The sequence below is a fragment of the Anabrus simplex genome, chromosome 2 (genome assembly GCF_040414725.1).
Source record: "Anabrus simplex isolate iqAnaSimp1 chromosome 2, ASM4041472v1, whole genome shotgun sequence".
Taxonomy (NCBI): domain Eukaryota; kingdom Metazoa; phylum Arthropoda; class Insecta; order Orthoptera; family Tettigoniidae; genus Anabrus; species Anabrus simplex.
The window spans coordinates 51,911,191-51,932,593 of record NC_090266.1 but is presented as its reverse complement, the minus strand read 5'-3'; the positions used below and the strand labels follow the sequence as shown (position 1 = coordinate 51,932,593).

General features: G+C 41.8%; 1 protein-coding gene across 2 annotated transcripts in view; it reads right to left on the bottom strand.

Annotated features, from left to right (window-relative positions):
• Nucleotides 1-21,403, bottom strand: part of LOC136864933 (uncharacterized) — a 749,634-nt gene that overhangs the window by 370,851 nt on the left and 357,380 nt on the right. The window contains exon 3 of one of the 2 annotated variants that reach the window (XM_068226465.1): nucleotides 7,601-7,653. The gene's annotated coding sequence lies outside the window, so the exon portion shown is untranslated. Of the gene's footprint in view, nucleotides 1-7,600; nucleotides 7,654-21,403 lie in introns of those variants that run through there. The other variant, XM_067142341.2, reaches the window with a different exon arrangement.

Genomic DNA, 21,403 nt, shown 5'->3' with positions numbered 1-21,403 from the left:
CATGGCTAGCTAGTCATCAGATGGCCACACTTCTAATCCCAGTTAATATATGTGTGATTATTCTAGACGGAATGTCATGTCCTTCTGGTTTCGAAACCACATAGAACTGAAGAGCCAGTGGTTTATGATCTCAGCCCGAAGGCCTGCAAATTAAGAGGAAACGTGTGGTGGGCCTGACGAATACTCTTGGCCGTTATTCTTGGCGTTCTAGACGAGAACTGCTATTTCACCGTCAGATAGCTCCTCTATCGTAATCACGTATGCTGAGTAGACCTCGACCCAGCATTTAGATCTAGGTAACAATTCCTAACCTTGCCAGGAATCGAACTCCGGACATCCCTGTGAGAAGTAGGTTCATTACCTCTTGTCCGTAGATCCGGTCACAAGATAAACAGTCTTATCAAATTCCCGGCTGGCAGCACTGGAACGTTTGTGAGACGTTAACTTGTGGAAGACGAAAGAAAGAACACACTAATTTATCAAATTTTTCTGTTGGAGCGCCAGCGCTCATACACTCGAATTGCCCAATCGCTCGTTTAAGGAGGTGTTCATTTTTTCGCGCTGGTTAAGTGGATGTGGTTGCTTGGCTACATGTATTTTGAAGAACACGACGCCCATGAAGTCTCTCAAGTGTAATCACAGGCTAAGCCTGGTCGTGAAAGCGCACATCAGGCCAATAGTGACAAACAGATCTTGCAAACAATGAAGTGAAAGGTTTCGATCCGCAATTATTGATTTGATTTTCCACTGAGGCTCGAAGGTCCTTCTACAATACACACAATTTAATTAATTTCTGAAGAAAGTGAAAGGGAAACTGAAAACTAAAATCTTAAATATACAGTAATGTCAAGAACTTGATTATATTCACTTAGACTGGAAATCTGAATGAAAAATTAAATTAGTATATTCTGAGCTAAACAAATATTCAGAAACTTTTTTTCGTGTGGCTATTTCTAGCCGAGTGCAGCCCTTGTAAGACAGACCCCCCGATGAGAGTGGGCGGCATCTGCCATGTGTAGGTAGCTGTGTGTTATTGTGGTGGACAATAGTGTTATGTGTAGTGCGTGAGTTGCAGGGATGTTGGGAACAACACAAAACACCCAACCCCCGGGCCATTGGAATTAACCAATGAAGGTTAAAATCTCCGACCCGGCCGGGAATCGAACCCAGGCCCTCTGAACCGAAAGCCAGTACGCTGAAAATTCAGCCAACGAGTAGGACATTCATAAACCACAAATATTAATTTAGAGGTGGTTTATCTCAAGTATTGCAATGATTACGAAGATTAAATGAGTTAACTAATTTGGTGTGGTCGTTGATGGGTCGAGGAGGAGTTACTATTACCTTAAATGCTATTAAAATAACGAATATATTACCAAGGACAGAACTATTTCTTTTTAAATGTGCGAACTTATAGGAAAAGAGATGATGTAGCGAATACAGTATGCAGTATGCAAAACAATGCAATACAACACATTGGCTCAATGGTATATTAATGATAATAGTATTGTCTTTACGTCCCACTTTTGACGGGTTTTGGAGACTCCAAGGTACCGGAAGCTTTTCGTGCAGTAGTTCTTTTATTTGCCAGTAAATCTACGGACACGAGGCTGAAGTATTTGAACACCTCCAAACACCACCGGACTGAGCCGGGATCGAAACTGCCAACGCCTCAACCGTATGAGCCACTGAATGGTCTAGTCTTCGGTTCAGAGAATCCGGGGTTTGATTCTTGGCCGGGTCCGTTATTTGAACTGCGAGTTCTTCTGACTCAGGGACTTGATATTTGTGCAAGTCTTAAAGTAATTCAATTCATTCACACACAACACACCACACTACTGACTACCACAGAATCACGCAATAGCGAAAATATGCCTCCGCAGGAAGGGCATCCGGCCGTAAAACTACACCAAACCCAGATCCATTGCCGACCCAAAAATGTTGGAGAAAACGCCAGGAAGAACAAGACTGAAATACACGTCTGTTAGTGAATATGCAGGGAGGTCGGAAACAACGTTAACCAGGTATGTGAGGTTACAGGGTTGGTCATACTGACAAGTAATTGGAAAACAATAACTCAATATTGCGCGCCACTGTCATTTTATGAGCTGCTAAATTTAGCCAATCAGATCGCTTCGCGGTCGAATTCAAATGGGCACTGCGAGGCGTTTTTGCAAAGTCTGCACGTGGCTTCTTAAAATCGGCTTGAGATCATCAATTGAAGGAAAAACTTTTCCCAGAGAATGGATTTCAACACGGACCTCTGAGATGACAGTAGTAGTAGTAGTAGTAGTAGTAGTAGTAGTAGTAGTAGTAGTTCAGGACCGAGCGAGATGGCTGTGCGGTTCCTTCCAACTCCTAGGCCTTTCCTACCCTACCGTCGCAATAAGACCTACTCTGTCGGTGCGACGCACAGCAAATTGTAAAAAAAAAGTAGTTCAGGATTTGAGGGCACATGAGAGCTGCATAAGACCAGCGAATAGTGGTATTTAATGGTTGTAGTAAGGATGTAAAAGAGAGGGCATATAAGTCTCTGGTAAGACCCCAACTAGAGTATGGTTCCAGCGTATGGGGCCTTAACGAGGATTACTTGATTCAAGAATTGGCAAAAATCAAAAGAAAGGCAGCTCGATTTGTTCTGGGTGATATCCAACAAAAGAGTAGCATTGCAAAAAAGTTGCATCGTATGGGCTGGGAAGACTTGGGAGAAAGCAGACGAGCTGCTAAACTAAGTGGTATGTTCCGGGCTGTCAGTAGAGAGATGGCGTGGAATGACATCAGTAGACGAATAAGTTTGAGTGGTGTCTTTAAATGTAGGAAAGATCAAATATGAAGATAAAGCTGGAATTCAAGAGGACAAATTGGGACAAATATTCGTTTATAGGAAGGGGAGTTAGGGATTGGAATAACTTACCAAGTGATATGTTCAAATAAATTTCCAGTTTCTTTGCAATCATTTAAGAAAAGGCTAGGAAAACAACAGATAGGGAATCTGCCAACTGGGCGACTTTCCTAAATGCAGATCAGTAGTGATTGATTTTTTTAAAATTTTTGAATGGTCTGATAACACAAAAAACAATACGAAAGAATTGCTGTTAATATTATAGTGGTGAACGTTCATCTGCCCCAGTCCTGGAATTAAGGTGGCACATACATTCAGCGTTTGTTTACATCCGATCTGTCTTTTCACTCCCCAGTTGCTCGAATATCACGTTGTAAAGCATCATCAAGAGAGTGTTCATGGACATAACTATGTGGAGTCAGGCACTTGAGCCACGCTGGGGAGAGCCGGTTGGCTTTATGGCGTTGCGGATTGCATCGTTAAAACCCTCAGTATTCTCAGTCACATGCTCCATGCAGTTTTGGCGAGCGTCTAAATTTCGCGCTCCGCTCCCAAAATGAGACTCGCGTGGTAGGTTACATATGCAAATGACTAAGCTTGTATTAAGTAATATATGGTAACAAACAAGACTTTTAAAAACGCTTTAAGCGCAGAGCAATGCAAATGGCTTGCGGTCGTTGAATAGATTTCTATCTTTGTAAACCGGCACTCGCCCAGAAGCGCGTTCAACAATATTTCGCTACCGTATTTCATACAACATAATTTATCCTCTAGAATAATCTGTTAAAAGAGTACAAAAGCTATTAATGGATCCAATTTAAAAAATAAATATTGGACTAATTCAGTAACTGTATAGACATTGAAGAGCATCTGCATGAACCGCAGAAAGAGAAATAATAATAATAATAATAATAATAATAATAATAATAATAATAATAATAATAATAATAATAATAATAATAATAATAATAATAATAAAAATAATAATAATAATAATAATCTTTCTTTCTTTCTTTCTTTCTTTCTTTCTTTCTTTCTTTCTTTCTTTCTTTCTTTCTTTCTTTCTTTCTTTCTTTCTTTCTTTCTTAATCTACTTACCCTCCAGGTTTGGTTTTCCCTCGGACTCAGCGAGGGATCCCACCTCTAACGTCTCAAGGGCAGTGTCCTGGGGCGTGTGACTTTGGGCCGGGGATAAAACTGGGGAGGAGGACCACTACCTCGCCCAGGTGGCTTGTGGGGGATGGGAGGATTGGAAGGGGTAGACAAGGAAGAGGTAAGGAAGCGGCCCTGGCGTTAAATTAGGTACAATCCCCACATTTGCCTGGAGGATAGTTGGGAAACCACGGAAAATCACTTCGAGGATGGCTGAGGTGGGAATCGCACACTCCTCTACTCAGATGACTTCTCGAGGCTTAGTGGACCCCGTTCCAGCCCTCGTACCACTTTTCAAATTTCGTGGCAGAGCCGGGAATCGAATCCGGGCCTCCGGGGGTGGCAGCTAATCACAGTAACCAGTACACCACATAGGCAGACTAATAATAACAGTAATTCTTACAATGAATTCAGTAATAGGCTCTATACTATTAGATAACATTATAAGCTTAATAATAATAATAATAATAATAATAATAAAAGACGAGGTTTAAATACCGGCTTGGGTCTAAATATGTGCTAAGGAATGCTACCGTTTTGCTGGGTGTTTTAGCCTGGTGGAAATTACGTGAATGTGTTACTCTGGAGAAAAGAAAATACACAGAAATAGTTGGTCGCCATTAGCCAAGTAGTTCAGATCTAGCGTTTGATTACGATTGATTCACCATATTGAAAATTTTCATGTATTTATTTCCTTCTGTGTGGATGTATCTGCTGCTATTTTGAAGGGTTACGTCATATATCTGACATAGTAAGATAAATTGAACAAACATTGTTAACTAAACAGTATTAAGCAGTAACGACTGACGTATCTTAATCTGTGCTCATGTAGCATGTCCAAATACGGGCTAGTAAGGTTGGTCTAAATATGGGCTAATATACATCACTGGAATTCCATACAAAGAAGCTTTGTCTTATGTTCTTGAACAAAACTACTATTAACAAAAACTATAAAATGTTGATTTCTGAAGAGAGTGAAGTTATTAAAGAGAAAGGAAAGACGGTGCATTTCAAGAAACTATCATAAGTCTCACGTCACAAACTAGAGGAAGAACGTCGACCGATGGTGTAGCGCCAGAAATAGAAAAATTTCTTTCGAAAAAGGACCAGCAATCTTTAGAATCAGGTTGTGAATTTGCACTTTTGAAACCTTTTTTGAATGAGGAGGATGACGAGCTTGAAATACCTCAAGGGATTATCCGGACGACAACGATGCTAGCTGCTTGTTTTATGAAGGAATTTTCTTACGAGTCAAAGGGAGAAATTCGGGTGAAGTGTTTCGTGTGTAACATATGGGTAAACAGTTATCGTGTGGGTACGGAAGGGGATATATACGTTTGTGACTTTTGTAAACAGCCAGAATAATTTTGCGCAGGTGAATGAGAATTAGCCTTTCTAAGACTAAACTGATGTCAGTATGTAAAAAATCCAAGAGAATTGAATGTCAGATTGGGAATGCAAAGCTGGAACAGGTAAATAATTTCAAGTATTTAGGATGTGTGTCCTCCCGTTATGGTAGTACAGACAGTGAGATTGAATCCAGGTGCAGTAAAGCTAATGCAGTGAGCCCGCAGTTGCGATCAACAATATTCTGAAGTCAGCTCTCGGAGGAAACTATCTTTACATCGGTCTGTTTTCTGGCCAAATTTGATTTATGGGAGTGAAATCTGGATGGACTCAGGATATCTTATTCATAAACTAGAAGTAACAGATATGAATGTAGCGAGAATGATTCCTGGTACAAACAGGTGGGAAAAACGGCAGGAGGGTACTCGGAATGAGGAAATAAAGGCTAACTTAGGAATGAAATCTATCGATGGAGCTGTACGCAAAACCCGGCTTTGGTGGTGGGGTCATGTGAGGCGAATAGAGGAGGATAGTTTAGCTAGGAAAATAATGGACTGTGTTATGGAGGATAAGAGGGATAGAGGGAGACCAGGACATTGATGATTAGACTCAGTTTCCAACGATTTAAAGATATGAGGTATAGAACTACACGAGGTCACCGAACTAGTTACAAAGAGAGGATTGTGGCGGCAATTAGTAAATTCACAGAGGTTTGCAGACTGAAAGCTGAAAGGCACATCAGTCTATAATGACGATGTATGTATGTATCAAATATTTTAATCTAAATATATGTAGTTCGTAGCTCTTTGTTTAAGTGTGGGTAGGTTTCGTTTTATAGAGACCCTTCTTCTTCTTCTACTACTACTTCTCTTCATTTTCTCCATTCACCGGCGCTCCTGTATATCCGAATCCCTGAAGGAAGTGCTAAGTCCAATCAAATACGAAGGTTGGTCTTTTTGTGAGAACAGTGAGACCTCCACTAATCCATGGAGTACTCTAAAGGATTATGCCAGTGCAATACGATCTAACATTGGCAAACCTTTTGATAAGCCACCAGATTCGGACGTGATATTACTTAACGGCGTCACTGTAATGCAAGAGATGCGTTTCGGATTATCGACAAACCAAGTCAAAGAAAGCATACAGGGTTGGTGAACTAACAATACTACGGATCACAATTTACTAGTATAGAACCTGCTATCCTGGGAAGAAATGGCAAGTGAATAATTACAGGAGTAAGGTTGGCCGAAAGGTAAATGTTGTGAGAATACGAGGCCAGATCACGGGAAAATCACGTAAATATTCCACAAATTTTGAGGTAATTTTACTGTTAACATAAACCAAGTTCCGACAGTTGAACTACAATACCGTAACACGACGAATAGGGCTACTTCCGATAAAAGTGAATATTGCAACTGTTAATTTGATTCTCTTAGACCTGATACAGCCTACATACAGCTTTCACCCGGTTGCTGTTGGTTGCAAATCATCCTCCAGTCAGGCTGTTTATCACAAAGCCGATGAGGTGGATGAATAAATTATCCGGTGCCAGGTCAGAGATGCCTGTCCCATCCGCGAATGTATCCGGTGCTAGCATGCTCGCTGAGTACTGACCATAACCTCACAGGACTGGGATACTGCAGGCTGACGGTATTCAGATAACGTTCACAGGACCTGACAAAAGATATAATTCACGTGAGATAGATCAGTCGCTAATTAGTCGCGGATTCAAGTGCCGGCGCTTGGTTTTTATAAGTCCCATACTTCTTAACTATTGTTTCTATTACACTGAAATAACATCGGAAATACAGTTCTATGCTACTTAGGATCTGGAAATCTTGATACCCTAGAACTTCCTGCATCCACTGCAGCGAATCAACTTCGGGGAAAATCCCGACATGTCGTCAGCTAGGGAACAAAGAAGAAGAAGACAACCTAGTGTTCCACCGCTTCTGAAATGCAATCCGTTATCGTTTCTTGAATCCCGTACGAGTGAAACCAGCAAGCATTCAACGTTAACATGAGAGGTGTATGGAGACAATAAATACCACATGTGATTCACTGGCAAGAAATAGTGCACACGCAGAATCCAATGGGCATGGAATGATTTTAAAACATAGAACTGTCACCATAATATACGCAAAGAACATAAAGAAGCATTAAAAATCCAAGAACCTCAGGCTTTCTAAAGTTCATGATTGAAGACCAGTAGTTTTCACTGACGATTTATTCCTACGGTAATGACAATATTACGCATACCTCAGTGTGATATTCCCCGAGTTCACCAGTTCACAGGATCGTACCCAGCTTACCTGCAACATACAAACATAATGAGCGATTAGAACGTAACTGAACCAAACAGTTGGAGACTGGCATGTATTTTGTCATAAATTAACAGATAGACATTTGAAAATGAATATTATTTTCCAAGTCAGTACCATAGTAAAGGCACGAAATCTTCATATTTTTGATGGTTTCATACGCTCAGGTCACCGAATACAACCTTGAACTGGAAGGCTGTACAACTGGGATTCACCTGCATACGCCCCGGCGTCATCGGGTAGGGCCTGACACATCCCACTCGGATGAGTGTAGCGTCAGGCCTAAGACGAAACGCTCGTTTATAGAGCAAACGTCTGAAAAGCCTTGCATCCATCAAACGGAACGCAGACAGAGTTATTATACAGTTTGGTCGTGAACCGAGTAGAGTGTTGGTCATACTGATGGGTAATTGGAAAAGATTACGTCGATATCTTGTTCCTTTGCCATTTTATCAGCTGTTGAAGTTAGCCAATCAGATCGCATCGCGGGTGACTTCAGATGGGCTTTACGTGGCAGTGTTGCTAAATCTACACGTGGCTTGGTCTGGCTTGAGAGGCATGCCGAGAGATTAGCATCAAACACTAACACACACTGAGTTTCAGCCAATGCCACTTGCTGTGGACCGAGCGTATCCTTTTCAAGTCCCTCCCATGGAGTAGTTTATTTCTTCTATTGGTGCTCTCAAGCTGGTCATAAGTCACGTGCAGGTTTAGCAATACCGCCTCGCAAAGCCCATCTGATGTCACCCGCGATGCGATCTGATTAGCTAACTTCAGCAGCTGATTAAATGACAACGACGCGATATATCTAATTATTTTTTTCCATTTATTCATCAGTCTGACAAACCCTATAACGCTATACCCTGTTCACGATATTTCCGACCACCCTGTATAGCCTAATTGAGTCCAAGTTGTTATATTAACATGTTAGTAGGAGAGTAAAACATTAAACGTGTAGTTTGTGTCCAATTCCTGCTCAGGTTACCACAAGAAGAAGGAATGGATTCATCCGCACACGATCGAAGTCACAACCTCATCGCAATCCATCAAATCTCATATAGTTTGTAATCGGCCACTCGACTTTGGCTCTGGTTTGGGTTTTGTGTTGATCACACAATACAAGGGAGTAGAATATTTAGTGACCGTTGGAAGCGATCCAAAAGAGCATAATGTCTCGTACATCACACTGATGAAACACACGACGGATCGCAGACCGGTTGAGGTAACTATTACACGGTGTAGGCTGATCATAATGGAATACTGTATGCCATTTGCTAGGTAGATGTTCATTTTTATATAACATGGAAACACACGAGATATGAGGACTCCAGAAACATAGAAATTTGCCTCACTATTGGAACATTTTAAAAATAGTACATGTAACATCTAAAACAATCAAACATGCAGTTTCATGTGATCTTTTGGAAACGTGATCATAGCCACCGGATCTCCAGTTTTAACAAATTGGAGGCGCCGCTCGGAGAATCTACGGGCGCATGATTCCACTGTAGCTAAAAATATTAGCCGCCGTTTCAGCGAGCTGTGACTTCATCACATGCTGTTGGATGCTTCGATAAGCATAGTTATGAGAATAATTCGAGATCACTTCTTTCAAGACGCTGATCACTACGGCCCGGACTTTCAGGTGGTACATACCTTCATTTTAGGTTTCTCGTATGCTTAAAATAGGCTCTTTTAGGTTTTGCTTCGTGGATGCAGCTACTGATATCTTTCGGGAATGTTTTCATGGTCAGGTTGTTTAGGGCGTTCCATGGGACGCTTGTAGACACCAATATCTGGTGTACCGTAAAGTTAAAGTAATTTCCAGGATTCACAATTTCTGAAGAAATAACAGTTTGCTTCATAACCGTCTACATTCACGGCTTGCTTACTGTAGCTGCTGGATTTATTTCTCCTAGATACACTAGCAATGTCCACAGGTGGAGATTTATGCTGCTCAAATTTAACCTGAAAAATATCACCATAAGTACACTTCAGTAAGCGTGCTGGGTTGTTGCAGATGATGATGAATCTGTTATTTAAAGGGGCCTAACATCTACGTCATCGGAGCCTAATGGTTCGAAATGGACGAAATTTAACGAAAATTTAAAAGTCCAAAATCATGCACTGACCAGAATTCAAAACGTGATGACGAAGAATGAATAGATGAATTTGAACGTAAAACAATCAGTAGATCCGACCCGCAATGCCCCAAATTCCCAGAAACTAGCGTAAAACAATAGTATTACTGACCAAGGGACTGCTTCTAAAACACAATCGATGATGCTTTTAGTCTAAAAGAATCCAAAATCCAGGTCAGCGGCCCCTCATAACGTACTTATCACTTGGAAAGCAGAACCATAGTGTTTATCATGTTGCGGTACTAATCAAAAGTAGCGTAGACTCGCGGTATTCCACACATTATGGTTCTACACACAGGTAATGTAATGCGCACATGTAACACAGACCTATGGTGTTTCTCACATTGCGGCGCTATTTACAGGCAACCCAAACGTTTGGTGTTTCTCACAAAGGTGTACAAATCACAGCGACTCGTACTATCCCGTGGTGTTCCTCACATAGTGGGCACTAATCATAGGCAAGGCAGACACATGGTGTCGCTCACCCATGGTGTCGCTCATATAGTGGTACTAATCACAGGTACTGTAAAACCCACCCTGATTCAGACACTGTTGCTACTAATTATAAACTTATTGTGTACTTAATGTGTAAAGCGAATGTGTTAAGCCAATGTGTAAAGCGAATCCGATACGCAGGGACGTGACTTTTCTTTTAATGAATCTTACAAGCTATGCTTTTGTTTTTTGTTTTGCTAGTTGTTTTACGTCGTACCGACACAGATAGGTGTTACGGCGACGATGGGACAGGAAAAGGCTAGGAGTGGGAAGGAAGCGGCCGGGGCCTTAATTAAGGTACAGCCTCAGCATTTGCCTGGTGTGAAAATGGGAAACCACGGAAAACCATTTTCAGGGATGCCAACAGTGGGGTTCGAACCTACTATCTCCCGAATACTGGATACTGGCCGCACTTAAGCGACTGCAGCTATCGAGCTCGGTACAAGCTATGGCCGGGATTCGAACCATGGCTGCCTTGGTAAGAATCCATTGACCATGCGACTCGGCTATCACGCCCTCCAAATGAAACACATCTATTGTACATCCGGATATGAGATTGATTGGTAGGAATGGGAACAGAAATTGAACCAGTCAGAGCCACCATGTCTATAAAAGAAGGATTAACTTCCTGAGCACCGGGCGAGTGGGCCCTGCGGTTAGGGGTACGCAGCTGTGAGCTTGCATCTGGGAGATAGTGGGTTCGAACCCCACTGTCGGCAGCCCTGTGGATGGTTTACCGTGGTTTTCCATTTTCACACCAGGCAAATGCTGGGACTGTACCTTAATTAAGGCCACCCCCACTGTCGGCAGTCCGGAAGATGGTTTTCCGTGGTTTCCCATTTTCAAACCAGGCAAATGCTGGGGCTGTACCTTAATTAAGGCCACGGCTACTGCCTTCCCATTCCTAGGCTTTTCCCATCCCATCGTCGCCACAAGACATATCTGTGCCGTTGCGACGTACAGCAAATAGCAAAAAAGCACTTCTTTGCGATACTTCATTTTGGTTTAACACACTAACTCGAGTACACTTATACCGTGAGCTTCTTTATCCGCGCCACTCAGAAGACGAAACATCTTGTCGACAAGTGGCGATACTCTGACCTTGTTGGCTCGGAGTACAGCAAGAGAAATATTCCACGGGCGCCTCGAGTTACCACTTCAGAACTTAAGGAGCCATAACGAATCGGTGATGATGCGGTAGATTATTCAATGGAAGAAATAAGATGCAAATTGTACGTATGACGAATGAGTGAATCTTTAGAAACTAAAGCCAAGAAGCCTCACAAAGGAAGGAGTAGTGATCTCCGGTAAATACCGTGTGTTATCATTCGTAGTTGGGATTCTGAATACGGCCAAGGAAGACTCCTTAGAGGAATCGGTACCGTCAAGGTTTATTACAAGAGTAAAACTGAGCTACTGAGACCTGTTATCTCTCGATATCTGGTGTAAATGCTGAGAACTAACTATCGGCTAGCCAACGTTATAGAAGAGTAGAAATCTCGTTTCCGTATTCATCAACGTCAGTGACTTTTGCTGTTACCTTAGATTTCCAAAACTCGGATAATATTATTATCTCGTATGTGCTCACTTGTGTATTCACCACAGAATTGTCCGACTCGTTGGCTGAATGGTCAGCGTACTGGCCTTCGGTTCAGAGCCTCCCGGGTTCGATTCCCGGCCGGGACGGGGATTTTAACCTTCATTGGTTAATTCCAATGGCCCAGGGGCTGGGTGTTTGTGGTGTCCCCAACATCCCTGCAACTCACACACCACACATAACACTATCCTCCACCACAATAACACGCAGTTACCTATACATGGCAGATGCCGTCCTTTCTCATCGGAGGGTCTGCCTTACAAGGGGCTGCACTCGGCTAGAAATAGCCACACGAAATTATTATTATTATTATTATTATTATTATTATTATTATTATTATTATTATTATTATTATTATTATTATTATTATTATTATTATTATTATTATTATTATACTACCACAGAATTAATTATCTCAGTTTACCAAGACTGCAGTTCGGCTCCATGGATAAATGTTAGCGTGCTGGCCTTTGGTCACAGGGGTCCCAGTTTCGATTCCCGGCAGGGTCGGGAATTTTAACCATCATTGGTTAATTTCCTTGGCACAGGGGCTGGGTGTATGTGTCTTCAACATTATTTCATCCTCATCACAACGCGCAATTCGCCCACGGGTGTCAAATCAAAAGACCTGCACCTGGCGAGCCGAACCAGTACTGGGATCTCCCGGCACTAAAAGCCATACGCCGGTTTTTTTTGTTTTTTTTTAATACCAAAACTATGTTTTCGTTTCAATCTGAGTTTGAACAGAAAAATTTTCATACTGAAGCACGGAAAACAAATGTCTACGTGCTGCTGCCACTTTCAAAAATATGAACGAGTTTTTGATTCCATTCGGGGTTTGCAAATAATTTGCATAAATTATGTCGGCTATTGAGCAGAAACGAAGAAAGAAAACTAATATGACTTTCCAAAAGAGTGAAATGTTATTGAATTTGGTGGCAGAAAGGATTAACAACATAGAGAATAAGAAAACAAATTATAGCCCAAACATCAAAAATAAGGCAATATTCCCTTAATTCTTCATTTATTCACCCAGTCGTGTACCGAAGCTATAATCGAGAATTCATTTTAGGCCTACCTACAGAATGTGTTGGGAATTCCAGGTTCTGTTCGATCATCGATAACACTTGACAGTGTTGAAGCTTTAAATAACCTGAAATATGTCTGAAAATCAGTGTCGTCGTAGTCCTCGAAATGTGTCGCACGTACTGTTATCCATCCAGGACGTATATCAATTGTATAACCTTGATCATATTACTCGTCGCCGTGATTTTCTATAGCAATTAGATATTCTAACTGTCTACGAGCAGCCATCTTGGAAGCCCATTTTACCCGCCAACCAATCTCCGGTAACATTTTAAACCGAGATAATGTTGTTGCTGAATACAAACTTAACTGTTATCTCGCTTTACGTAGCATTGCACTAAGATGAAAGCTTTTACTCGCATTGATCAATACGGGCCTAAGTGAAGAAAGAGTAGATAATGAGGGGACGATGACTGCTGCGCACATCTCAAGTCTCAAGGCCTGACAATAAACATCTGTTCCGTCCGCGATGGTCGTTGCGAATTGACGTGCTGTCGTGAAGTTTCAAAGTTACACATTTACTGCAAGTACTGCATAATGAACAGCTCTCATTGTTTGTCACCACTAATGTTTGTAGCTACGACTACAGTATCTGTTACCCGTGCAGTACATACAAGGTGCCGCGAGTTTTCGTCAGACGCAGATAGTAACTAGGTGCGCTAGTCAAACTACACCAGCCCACTGTCGGCAGTCCTGAAGATGGTTTTCCGTGGTTTCCCATTTTCACACCAGGCAAATGCCGGGGTTGTACCTTAATTAAGGCCACGGCCGCTTGCTTCCAATTTCTAGGCCGTTCCCATCCCATCGTCGCCATAATACCTATCTGTGTTGGTGCGACGTAAAGCAAATAACAAAAGAAAAAACTACACCAGAAGTGTACACGAACTTGCTCTTCTGTTAGCTCGCGTTCGTGTGTAGCACGGCAGCTAGCAGTTTTCTACGTTACTGTAGATACCAAGCTCGTAGTCACAGGACTTCTAGTTTTACGTGGAATTCGATGGAATGTTGTTCCAAACTGACACTTCGGACTACCCCTGGTGCTCGGACTGACGGGATGCTGCCAAAGTGAGGCGAAGACAGAATCAGGGTCGAAGAGGGACAAAATTACCGATGTGTAAGGTACCCACGGCCCCGTCACGCTACCGAACATACCGAGAGAGTTAGCCGTGCAGTTAGGGACGCGAAGCTGTGAGCTTGCATCAGGGAGATAGTGAGTTTGACCCTACTGTCGTCACCCGAAGATAGCTTTCCGTGGTCCCCCATTCTTACACCATGCAAATACTGGGGCTGCAACTTAATTAATTCCACGGCCGATTCCTTCCCACCCCTAGGCATTTCCTTTTCCATCGTTGCAATAAGACCTATCTGTGTCGATGCGACGTAAAACAAATTGAAAATAAATGCACTACCTTACGACTGATAGGAGACTTGTACGCATGATTATTATTGATCAAATCGCCATTTCACGAATTGCAAAATACTCAATATGTTAGCACGGTGCTTCCCCAGTTCGCAGACACTCCAGCGTGTGGATACGTCCTGACACATCCCACTCTGATGAGTCTGGTGCTAGGACTATGACGAAATTCTGGTTTATAGTGCCAACGCCTGTAAAGACTGACATCCATTTTTTGAAATGCTCTATTCGAGACGAAAAGATATAATTCCCTTATTGAGAACTTAGACTGTGCATTCACAACTTGCAATCATTCAACTTGATTTTCTTTTCCAGCACACAATCAAGTTTGTACTTCGTAAACGTAGCTGCATATAAGACTTGTACATTATTTATTTTGCACAATAATCATCTTAGTTTACTGCGATTCGAGGCATCTGAGGCTTTACTCAGTAAAGTTTTATTTTTATTTCAGCTCGTATGTCTTAACACTTTGATTATCTTACAAATTTTGTTCCATCGACTGGAAAGTTTTTCACAATTCTCACTGTTAACAAGTCGACCATGAAAGGCATGGATTTAAACCAAGGTGGTACCACATGAAAAACTGTTCACAAGTGGGATAAACCTAGGACCGTTCGTCAGAATAGATGGTATTACTTTGATCTCAGTACTTTACTTGACGACATATTGAATCTCGAACTCTGGTTAGTCGAGTCAAGAATCCATCACCGCAGAATTACGCCTATTTTCCCCTCCAGCACAAGGGAGTTTCGTATTTTATATGAAATGAACTTGCCTCTAAATAAGGCAGCTCAGTGTCGCTCACTGTTTGCATCGGAGTATGGCAGTTAGAGTATTTCTTGTCCGTGCGATAACACAAGTGAACACGGTTACTGACCTCCAGCTCTGGGTAATTATTGTATTACAGTGATTATCCAGAGCCAAGTAAATGACATTCGAAGCAAGACCCTTTGGGTAGCCTTCCTGTGAGCACTCAGTCACACAAAAACTAATTTTCACTGCACTTGGTGTAATTGCTTGTTTCCTGGATCTGCAATCAGAGCTAATGAGTCCCAATACACCGCATCCCTGAGGCCCTTCGCCAGGTACACCGAGAAACTTCATTACATTTATAATGATGTACATGATCTGAAATGGATGTTGTTGTTGCTTCATGTGAAAAAGTCTTGGGAAGTTGCTTTAAGCGCTCAGCGTTCGTAATGTGTAGTAAATTGTACTATTGTTATATCTGTGCTGGTGAGTATATTTCCAATTGATTGAGTCTAGATTTGAGAAGGATGTAGTCATTTCCAGTATGTCCTGAACCATCCCGAGATTTCTCACAAAATGGAAGAGGAACTTCAAAAAAAGAAATCATCTAAGATGATCCCGACTCGAATTTGAACCACTTCTCTTCTCAAACATTTTAGCCGGTCTCAAATTCGTGGCAGATTCGGGAAACGAACTCACACTCACAGAGCGAAAAGTGTGATAGAGGAAAACTCCTTCACAGGCTAACCGTCTCAGAATTCCCAACAAACGTCTGATACCAACGTCATTTCCCAGAACAGAAGTCTGTGTCCGGTGAACCCCGAGCATCTATCTGGTGTAAAAATGTCAAATCGAAAATCATCTTTAGGGCTATCGATGGTACTGTTCAAATTAACCAGCCTCTAAATGCAAGCTTCCAGCTACACAACTCGTACCACGTAGCCAGTTCGCTCAGTAATGGAAGAAACCAGTCATCCTTCAAACCGAAAATTACTTTTGTAGCTTACTCATTTCCTTTGTGGGCCGAACGAACCCCAGAAACAAGCACGCCTTAAACAGTGGTCATAGATTGTAGCCCTTCGTCACTGCTTCCACGATTTGCTTCTTATTCATATGCCTCAGCTATATTACTGGTGTTTAATGTCTGTACTGATAGTACAGGGTGCAGGGCACAGTCAATGGACACAGATACCGTACAAACATACTCGTAATGTTTTCTTCAAATACTGTCATTAATTCCTTAGATGACAAAGAAAATTGTGACAGGGTTATTTCTAAAGGATTATGGTCCGCTCATTCCCCGAATCTTATCGTGAGTGAATTCCATTTGTGGAGAGCTATGAAAAAATAAAATGTATAGGAATAAACCTCACGCTTTATAAGAACTGCGAGGGAAAATTAACGAAGAATCCATGCGTGTGAATAGTAATTTCATCTACAGATACCAGAATTATGTGATTGCAGATACAGAATGTGAACATTGTGCATTCTGTCAATAAATTGAGCGGAAGATTACAGATCAAAAGTCTCCGCAAGTGACACGTCGTTACGGGCAGCGCATGCATGCGCTGTTACGGCCCAAGGCTCAGTATTACACATCTGCGAAATTACTAACTGGTTTGATACAAGACATTTCGGATTTTGGAAATGATATTCCAGTGAGGCTCAACATGTTGGATTCCAGCAAGAAACAGCAGATACTTTGAATTCAGGAAGTCAAAGGTCTGCATCGTTATTGACCTATCGAAGGCGGGTAGATCATGGGAGGCTACTGAGGAAAATTAGGGTTATTCGGCTAGGCAAAAGAGTGATTGGATGGGTGGGTACATTTTTAGAAATACGAGTATAACTCAGAGAATTAGAATTACCTGGTCCTGTAACGATAAAGTCGAGGGTTCCGCAAGGCAGTATTATTGGACTTTTACGTTCTCTTTTAAATAAAAACGAAATGGATAAAGAATTTGATTCAGAGATAAGTTTTTTCGGAGGATGTAAAGAGTAATAAATAAGTTTCAGGATTGTAAGCGACTATGAAAAGACATTTACAATGTTGTCAGATGGACAGCAGTTCAGCATGACGAACAGTTCTCTCAGTTTCAATTACTGTGTTGGTGAGGGTAAAATTACCTCACACACACCATGAAGGGCCATGGCCTACCAAGCGATCGCTGCTCAGCCTGAAGGCCTGCAGATTACAAAGTGCCGTGTGGTCGGCACAACGAATCCTCTCGACCCTTATTCTTGGCTTTCTAGACCGGGGCTGCCATCTCATTGTCAGATAGTTAAACATTCATAATCACGTAGGCTGAATGTACCTCGAATTAGCCCTCAGACCCAGGTAAAAATCCCTGACCTGGCCGGGAATAGAACCCGGGGCCTCCGGGTAAGTGGCAGGCCCGCTACCCCTACACCACGAGGCCGGCTCACGGGGATCACTAGGTATTAATAAGACGAAAAATCTTCATTGGGGTAATCATATTAAGGAGTGTCCAGCTCCATGGCTAAATGGTTAGCGTGCTGGCCTTTGGTCACGGGGGACCCGAGTTCGATTCCCAACAGGGTCGGAAATTTTAACCATAATTGGTTAATTTTGCTGGCACGGGGCTAGCTGTATGTGTCGTCTTCATCATCTTTCCATCCTCATCAGACGCGCATGTCGCCTACGGGAGTCAAATCAAAACCACTGCATCTGGCGAGCCGAACTTGTCTTCGGACACTCCCGACAGTAAAAGCCATACGCTATTTCATTTCATTAAGGAGTTTGTAAATAAAGGTTACAGATCTCTTCATACGATTATGAGGGTATTTAGGGGTTGTAGTAAATATGAAAAGAAGCATGCGTATAAGTCTCTGGTAAGAACCTAATTAAAATACGATTCCAGTGTATGGTGAGGACCAGGATTATTTAATTCAAGAACTGGAGGAGATCCAAAGGAATGAAGAAAGATTTGCTATGGACGATTTTCGACAAAAGAGTAGTGTTATGAAAAAGTTTGCAAACCTTGGGCTGAGAAGACATGGGACGAACAGCGATCGAAGTGGTTGGTATGTTCCGAGCTGTCAGTAGAGTGATGGCTTGGAATAGCATTAGAAGACGGATAAGCTTGAGTGGGAGTTTTTACATGTAGGACAGATCACACTATGAAGATAAAGTTGGAATTCAGGGGGACTAATTGCAGAACATATTCATTTATACGAAGAGGAGTTAGGTATTGGAATAATTTACCAAGAGATGTTCGATAAATTTCCTAATTCTTTGAAATCGTTTAAGAAATGACTAGCTATACAGCTGATAAGGAATTTGCATTCTAGGCGACAGCCCTAATACAGATCAATGCTGAATTATTGGAAAACAATGAAATTGAAAATATCCGCGTTATTTCTCGTAGGGCAAAAGATTTTTTGGCGAAATTTTCTATCGGCACGCCATTAAATAAAATAAGCCATTTTACCATAATGCTGTAACAACAAACAAACAAACAAACAAACAAACAAACAAACAAACAAACAAACAAAGAAACAAACAAACAAACAAACAAACAAACAGATGAAGATTGAACTGAACTCACTTTCGAATTTTTTATATCTAATCGAAGATAAAACCGAAGTATGAGGCAGAACTATGTTTTCTTTACGTCGCACCGACACAAATAGATCTTACGACGACGATGGGATAGGAATGCGCTAGGAGTGGGAAGGAAGCGGCCCTGGCGTTGATTAAGGTACAGTCCCAATATTATCCTGGTGTGAAAATCTGAAACCACGGAAAACCTTCTTCAGTGCTGCTGACAGTGGGGTTCGAACCCACTATCTTCCGAATACAAGCTGACAGCTACGTGACGCAAACCGCGCAGCCATTCGCTCGGTAATCAACAGATGAAATTATAATTGTATTTATACACATGTTGAGATGGAAATTGATCTAGACACTTACCGCCACAACACGATTTTCACACTGCACGAATATTTCAACGTGCCTTTCAGTGATAAAATGTTAATCCAAGATTTAAAAAATAATTTATCGACTTTAACGAATAATAGATAAGCGCACACAATTTCATTTTACAAATTTGCATACTGAAAGAGATTTTTCTCTCTCCACTGACTGGAACCCTTGAACGAGTGCAGATACACAAAGCGCTCTGTCGTATGAACTATGTCAGTGGAAACAAGCAGGGCTCTTAACAAAGAGGTCGAATTTCATTTGTAATACAGCATAGTCAATGGCAATATAACTCATACAATTTGCTATGAAAAAGTTGTTCAATTTTGTATTTTTGAAACATGTTGACATTTAAATGACGCAAAACTCTGTTGACCGAAACAAGCGATATACAGAAAGCCTTAATTAACGGGTTTTGTATTGTAATCGTCACAAGCGTCATAATAGTCCTATTTAGCTACGCCTCTCAGTGTAGCTGGTAAGGCGCTTGTCTATTATGCTAAAGGTTTGCGGGGTCAAATCGTGACACAGTTGGTTGGTACTAGAGAATTCCTGAATGGGAGAGACCCTTGACAACATAATTACTGGTTTGTTAAGGAGTCCCTTTTCAAGTATAATTCTGACATTCTAGCGTCTTCTAGGATGGAAAAGAGTTGAAGGGACGTTACGCATGTATTATTATTGAACTTTGTGGAAAAACCTTACATTTTTATTCCATTTTAGCCAGCTGAAACTAGGAATCATACGAATTATTAACAAACAATTTGTACTGTACAAGCCCTGTAGTCGTATGAGGTAATTCTTTTGTTTAATTTCTTTAATTAGTAACAACATTATTAGCAGAAATACGCACAAAATATCTTTGGCCGTGGCTAATCGAACTGCATAGCTAGCACCTCAGCAAGTAGCGGAGACTCGCGCAGCAGCGTATAAGATGTCCTGTGGGGAAGGGTAGTAGGGGTAAATTTGTTGCCAAATGGTATGGTATGGTTCACCCGCTTGCCGCACGCATTCGTGAGTCTGGCAGTCTCTGTGGTGTCTTGTTATTCTCTTAGTTTGTAGTCAATTACTAAAGGATTTTTAATTGTATAATCTCGCCGTAAGTGTATTTAATTGTAATACATATGTAATACTGTTCTTTAGGTGATTCAAAACCTGCAAAAATCTATTACTACCGCAGTTAAATAGGCAAACTGTCAACCTTTACCTCTCTGTTCAAATTCTCTCAGAGAGCATTAAAAACTGACCATTTTGTAGCTTTATAGAAAAGTTTTGATGTATATACCCCCCTCCCCCCCCTTACCACCAAACCCGGTTACTTTTTGTTGTCTGTAAATGCCCTCCCCCCCCCCCCCCAACGTCCTTATTCCCAACGCCGCTACTGGAGACATAAGCTGATTTTTTGAAAGTGATAATAACAGAGCCTTGTCTCTGGGACTATAAACGAAATCTCACAGCATCGACGACAGCTATTCAGTTGCTGCAAAAATTATTGGACATTCCTGTTTTCTCAGCTCGGTGGCCCGCGTTCAAATCCCTCAGTTGGGGAAGCTTTTTTCCTTTCATTGGTTCTCCCAATGAAATGAAATGAAATGTGTATGGCATTTAGTGCCGGGATATCCCAGGACGGGTTCGGCTCGCCAGGTGCAGGTCTTTCTATTTGACTCCCGTAGGCGACCTGCACGTCGTGATGAGGATGAAACGATGATGAAGACAACACATACACTCAGCCCCGTGCCATTGGAATTAACCAATCAAGGTTAAAATCTCCGACCCGGCCGGGAATCGAACCCGGGACCCCGTGAACCGAATGCCAGTACGCTGACCGTTCAGCCAACGAGTCGGACGGTTCTCCAAGTAATGCAATAATGAGCACAGGCAGGGAAGGAAGCATTTATTAAGAATGTTATAGGTTCTATGTCCTATCAACTAATTGTGTAGATTTCGGAGGCATCGAGGTACAATAAAGTTAGTCATAGGGAGTTCTTTTGCGTGAAGGCTGACGTATATGAGTACCTTCAAATACTAGAGGACTGAGCCAGGATCGAACCCGCAAAACTCAGCTCAGAAGGCAGTCAGTTTATATGCTATGTCCTATTCCAGTTCTCGCCTCAAACCGAAGAAACTCACTCTAGAGGGGCCGAGGCAGCAAGGGCGTGCTTCGCTCACAAGGAATGACGTGAATTCAATTCCCCGTCATGAAGCCCAGAAATGTACGAATAAATTAAGAAACCAGATTTCCTCTTGCGTAGGGGCACATGGCCCTGGGATTAGCTCAGCTTACACCAAAAATGTGTACCAGCTTAATA